At 35.1% G+C, this 6,145-nt stretch overlaps 2 long non-coding RNA genes across 2 annotated transcripts; one reads left to right on the top strand and one right to left on the bottom strand.

The window, feature by feature from the left end:
- Positions 1-825: 825 nt before the first annotated feature.
- LOC112588295 (uncharacterized) lies at positions 826-5,351 on the bottom strand. Its single transcript, XR_003112745.1, has 5 exons — positions 5,256-5,351; positions 4,968-5,127; positions 4,715-4,848; positions 4,087-4,415; positions 826-1,050 (listed from the first exon to the last, which is right to left on the bottom strand). It is a non-coding gene; the product is annotated as an uncharacterized LOC112588295 (long non-coding RNA).
- A 102-nt stretch (positions 5,352-5,453) lies between these two features.
- Positions 5,454-5,827, top strand: LOC112588296 (uncharacterized). Its single transcript, XR_003112746.1, has 2 exons — positions 5,454-5,623; positions 5,708-5,827. It is a non-coding gene; the product is annotated as an uncharacterized LOC112588296 (long non-coding RNA).
- The last annotated feature ends 318 nt before the right edge of the window (positions 5,828-6,145 follow it).

A 6,145-nucleotide genomic window follows, 5' to 3' on the forward strand; every position in this document is an offset into this window, starting at 1 on the left:
AGAATCGAGCAGAGATTGTTTGATAGCTGTTGTTGTCAAGGAGGTTGTTTAATAAATAAAAGAAGAAGAGATGAGAGAGAGTCGCCCGAGTCTTGTCAAGACGAACGGACGTATTAAAATAAAGCTTCTTTCGTTTTGTTAATTCCGTGTTATTTTTCTTGCGCAAGGGCGCAACAATATATATATATATATAAGGCCTGTTCTTTTTCGCTGCACTGTTGCACTGATGCAATAAGTTAGAGTGAGAAATATATATTTGTTTTACTCTAACTTATTGCATCAGTGCAGCAATGCAGTGAAAAAGAACAGGCCTTATATTTATATATCAGTATACTGGATTTAAATGTAGCGCGTTTCCCCACTCTGTATCACGTGATCTATTTTATTTCCACCAGTTCCGGTACGTATCATGGTGGCGCTCCAAAAACCCGTCGCTTAAGGCCATTGCACGTACAAAAGTTTTAGTCGTAACCGTAAGTCCGTAAGCAAATTGACCAATCACGATTCGTATATTTCGAGATGCTGGATTGTGATTGGTCAATTTGCTTACGGTCTTACGGTTACGACTAAAATTTTTTTACGTGCAATGGCCTTTAGTGTACCTCAAGGGAAAGTACGGACATTGATCCTGTGGCGGCCGGGATGTTTTGGTCCGGGAAACCGGAAATTTAGTTATATGCGCGGAATGTTGAAATTCTACTAAAAGAGATATCAAGCAAGATATTTATATTTAATTTTGATGACTTATAAATAACATTAATGTTATTATAATTGTGAGATAGAGGACTTGTAAAATTGAAGTAGAAATATAATAGAGTTATTATTTTATATATAAAAAAATATTATTCGTACATGATCATAATATAATTTCACAAATAGTAAAGTAATAACTTAATGACATCGTCTTGATATTGGAAACGTCAAGAAAACGTCATAAAATATAATAAAAAAAATTTTTTTTCTTTTGCTGTCGTACCGTATCTTAAACCTTCTCCGACAATATTTGTAGCTGTCAGAAATTTTTTCCTGTAAGTTACTCCATTCTATTTCCTGTAATAAAGAAAGTATTTCATAGTCTCTTCCCTTCAGATCTATTAGGTTGTTCGGAAAGTTCGTTTCAAATTTCGCGCGCTCCACATTTCTATGTAATCAGTAAGAACGAGGGCGCTCTAAACGATTTTATGTTTGTCAACAAACATTCCCGGATCTATGAGCCCGCTAAGGAAACTTCGCAGATCTTCCTAAGTGCAACTATTTCGTCAGAAATCAGTTTGAAAAATGGAGAACCAAAAAGTCCATTTTCGTCATGTGATGCTATATTGCTTTAAACGTGGCTTCACGGCTTCGCAGACCCTGAATGAGATGTTCTCAGTATATGGAGATGCCTGCGTCACTCACCAGACAGTTCGAAAATGGTATCGAAGATTCGAAACTGGCGATTTCAACATGGAAGATCAAGCTCGCTCAGGCCGGCCTCAGGAGGTTGATAAAACGCTTCTTATGGATCTCTTGCACGAAAATCCTCGAGTGACAGTTAGAGAACTCGCCGACACTCTGCACAAGTCTGTTTCCACCGTGCATGACCATCTGAAGAAGCTAGGATTCTCAAGTCGACTGGATGTGTGGGTGCCACACGAAATGAATGAACGGCAGTTGCTGGAACGTGTGAACGTCTGCGATATGCTGCTTCAACGGCACCAAAAAGAACCGTTCTTGAAGAGGATCATAACAGGCGATGAAAGTTGGATCCTAAACAATTATGTTAGCCGCAAGAGGTCGTGGGGAACCAGCGACGCGTCTACGCAAACAGTGGCCAAGCCGGGGCTTCGCGCGAAAAAGGTTCGTCTGAGTATCTGGTGGGATTTTAAGGGCGTGGTATATTATGAGCTTCTTCAACCAAACGAAACTATCAACGCGGCGAAGTACAGCCTTCAACTGGACGAACTGAAGACTGCCATCGCACGGAAGCGCCCTGAATTGGCCAACAGGCATGGAATTGTTTTCCATCATGATAACGCCAGACCTCACATCGCAATGTCTATCCGTAGGAAGCTGTTAGACTTCGAATGGGACGTTCTTCCTCATCCTCCATATTCTCCCGACCTTGCCCCATCTGACTACTATCTATTTCTTTCTTTAAAAAATTTTCTTCGGGACAAGAAATTCGAGTCTTTGAAAGTCCTCAAAAGTCATCTTGATAAATTCTTCGCCAATAAGAAACCTTTATTTTGGAGCAAAGGCATCATGCAGCTTCCTCAAATATGGGCCAAGGTCGTTGAACAAAACGGTACATATTAGCTTCAATAAAGTTACTCTTTGTGTAAAATATTGCGCTCTTAATTTATTTCAAAAATTTGAAACGAACTTTCCGAACAACCTAATATTATATTATTCACGTAGAATCCACAAAATCACATGGATTTCACATGAACACAACGTTCCTGTTTTCATGGGTATTGACTCTATAATAATGAAGCGGATTCATTGATAATACTTAAAATAAAAATTTCTTAATAATGAAAGTTAAATAATATTTAATGATAACGATAAATACAAATAATATTATATAATATACAGGGTGTTATAAAAGTCCCGGAAGAGCAGAATAACTCGAAAAATATGAGTCCTAGAAAAAATACGAAGTACTGAGTTTTTATGATTTTTTTCCTGACTATCTGACGGTGACCTTGGATTTGACCTTGAAGGTCATTTCAAGGACAGGTCAATTTTTTTAAACGGGACCCCATACTTTTGACCCCAGAAATGAAAAGAGTGGAAAATTTTACGTTCGGATATGACCTTGAATACTGCCAAATTTGACCTCTGAAGGTCACATAAAGGTCTAAGCTTGTTTTAGGCTGAAAACGCGAATATCTTCGAAAATGCACCTGCTAGGGAGCAATGTTACGCATAAGAATAAGAATGTAGAGGTCAACGAGGGAACCGAATCCGACGTCGGATTTCGCAAATTCAAGATAGCCGATTCAAGATAGCGGTCGATATTTAAGAATAACAAAAATTGGATTTCGTTTAAGGAGTTTTTGAAGTCGTTTCTAAAATCGAATCCGACGTTGGATTTTACAAATTCAAGATGACCGATCCAAAATGGCGCCCGATATTGAGGAATTACCAACAATCGGAGTGTGACCTCGTACGTAACGTAAAATCTCACTCTTCACATTATGGGGGGGGGTAAAAGTATGTTTCTAGCCTAAAAAAATTAATTGACCTTGATACGACTGACACATAATCTTAAGAACAAGGTCAAGGTTGAAAACGTCATATCCGAACGTAAAATTTTTCAATCTTGACACTTTTAGGTCAAAAGTATGGATTTTCAGTCCTAAAAAAGTCCGGTTTGACCTTAATAATAATCTTAACTCATGAGAATAAAGGCAAGGTCACAGCTGAATGTCTTTCATTGACCTCTACATTCTTATTCTTATGCGTAACATTGCTCCCTAGCAAGTGCATTTTCGAAGATATTCGCGTTTTCAGCCTAAAACAAGCTTAGACCTTTATGTGACCTTCAGAGGTCAAATTTGGCAGTGTTCAAGGTCATATCCGAACTTAAAATTTTCCGCTCTTTTCATTTCTGGGGTCAAAAGTATGGGGTCCCGTTTAAAAAAATTGACCTGACCTTGAAATGACCTTCAAGGTCATTGTCAAGGTCAAATCCAAAGTCACCGTCAGATAGTCAGGAAAAAAATCATAAAAACTCAGTACTTCGCATTTTTTCTAAGACTCATATTTTTCGAGTTATTCTGCTCTTCCGGGACTTTTATAACATCCTGTATATTATAAACATGCCATATGAACATATAATATAAATATCTTTTCAAAGACACCAGGTAAAACCTTAAAATGTTCTAAATGACGAGTTAGAGTTCGAAGAGAAGGCAATGGGAAATTATTTCGGAGTAATTGTTCATACCCATGCGATCTACAAACAAATTTTAAACGATAAGCCTTGATTAATATGTTGTTACACCAACGCGGCATTTTTTTATAAGCATTAGTTAAAACTTTAATTTGATCTTCATTAAATAGCTTATTTAACATTTTTATATCTGTCCTTGTTCTTACTTCCTGCTGTAGTTTCTTCAACTTAATTTTCAAGTCCTGCAATTGTTTCATCATTTCTTCTTTGCTTTTTTCACTTTGAAATAAACGTTTTTCTAATTTTTCTAATCTTTTTTCATATTTTGGAATTGTTTTGGAATTACTTAACGTCAACGGTTGAGTAGATTGAATTTCAGTCTCAATTTCAGTTTGTATATTTTCATCTTCTTGTTTCATACTGTTATTTTGCTCCGATATCTTTGTTGTATCTATTGTTGATTCCAATATTTCGTTTGTATTTGTATTCCCTTGATTTACACTTGTTGATAAACTCTTTTCCTCGATAGATAGTTCTTAAAAAACAAATAGCATATTATTGTTCATCTGTTATAAATAAACATATTGCTTATATATAAATAATGTTATATATATTATATATAGATAATGGAAAATATTCCACTACTTTTATATTAACGTCACACATTTTACATTTAACTGTATTATGGCTTTTAAGGCTCATCCACGATAACTGTAAAAATATGGCTGTAAGATTGTAACGTAGGCTGTCAGCAAATAAAAAGAATTTATTTCGCATCTTACAGCTTTACAGCCATATTCTTAAGTCATTGTAGATAAATCTTTAATTGTATACCTTGCTGACATTTTTTTTATTACATCTATTCGAATTTGAGTATCTTCCCCAAATAGTGTTCGTACAGCTTTTCATTTTAACTTTTTTTTGCCATCGACTCTCATTGTTTCCCACTGATCATCAGCAAAATGAAACTATGCGAAGAACAACATAAAGTAAATAGGTATTGAATATAGAAACAAAGAAATTGTGTATATATTAAAACAGACAACATAATTATATTGTATATATATTAACAGACAACATAACATACCTCACACAAACGTGAATCCTTTCTCGGCTGCCAGTTACTTCGACCTATATTTCTTATCCACAACATTTGCATTTCCCTTTCTTGTGGAAAAGAACACATTTTAATTCCCTTGGTTGATGTACTCTTACAATTTTTTGCAATACATTTAGGCATTTTTATGCTATAATAAAGAACAGATTATATAACTTACACCTACACGTATATTTACACAATATATTGCTACATATATTTTTATATTATCTATTTTATAAAAATATTAATCACAATATATAAAACACAAAAACTCACTTTTCTTTTAACACACTTCCACTATGTATACTTCTTTTTCTTTTTCTATAGCAGCGAACATAAATGCCATTGGCCGGTTATAGACGACATATAACCAGGCTTGATAAACTCTTATGGGAAAATTCTGACCAGTGTTTTAACGCCATCTAAAAGATAACCCCCAGGAAATGTGAACTACGATGCCAAAAATTCAATATGGCGTCTGTTATAAGACTGGTGCATGTATATGTTACTTATGTTCGCTGAACGCAGCCAACTATATTTCTACAATAAATATTTGAACGTTGTTTAACACTTCTTGTAATTAAAGGAATCTTTTTATGTGTGGTCATCGTCGCTCGCTCCAAACTACCATATATACGGTGAAGGTAAAGACATATTAACACGCTTGTTATTTAGACGTAAGTATTTGTTACGTTACTTTTTATTTGTAGCATCGAAAATGTTTTCAGCGTACGTTGCGTCATAGATTTTAAAAGAACGTCCCTCTAAGATATTTGAGCATAGATATGGGGAGGACATGTTGTGTTCCTGGATGCAAGTCTGGGAAAGAAGTGCCTTCACATCGATTTCCCAAAGATCCTGAAAGATGCTCAAAATGGGTACAAAGTTTGAAATTGAAACATTTAGAAAATTATCCAAGCAATGAGATACAAAAAAATAAAGTGTGCCATAAACATTTTCGTCCAGAAGACTATAGTCCATGTTTGCATAAACGTGTGTTATTAAATGTTGCGGTTCCTGTATTGTTTATACATAATACAAATATAGATGCTTGGTGTACACATATCAACATTTTATGTAAAAAGATAACAACAAATAGCGATAATTATATGTATAAAGCAGCAATGCGAATATCAACAAAATATGGAAAAAAAACAGTGAAAAAA

This window comes from Harpegnathos saltator, unplaced genomic scaffold (assembly GCF_003227715.2).
Source record: "Harpegnathos saltator strain DR-91 unplaced genomic scaffold, Hsal_v8.6 scaffold188, whole genome shotgun sequence".
NCBI lineage: Eukaryota > Metazoa > Arthropoda > Insecta > Hymenoptera > Formicidae > Harpegnathos > Harpegnathos saltator.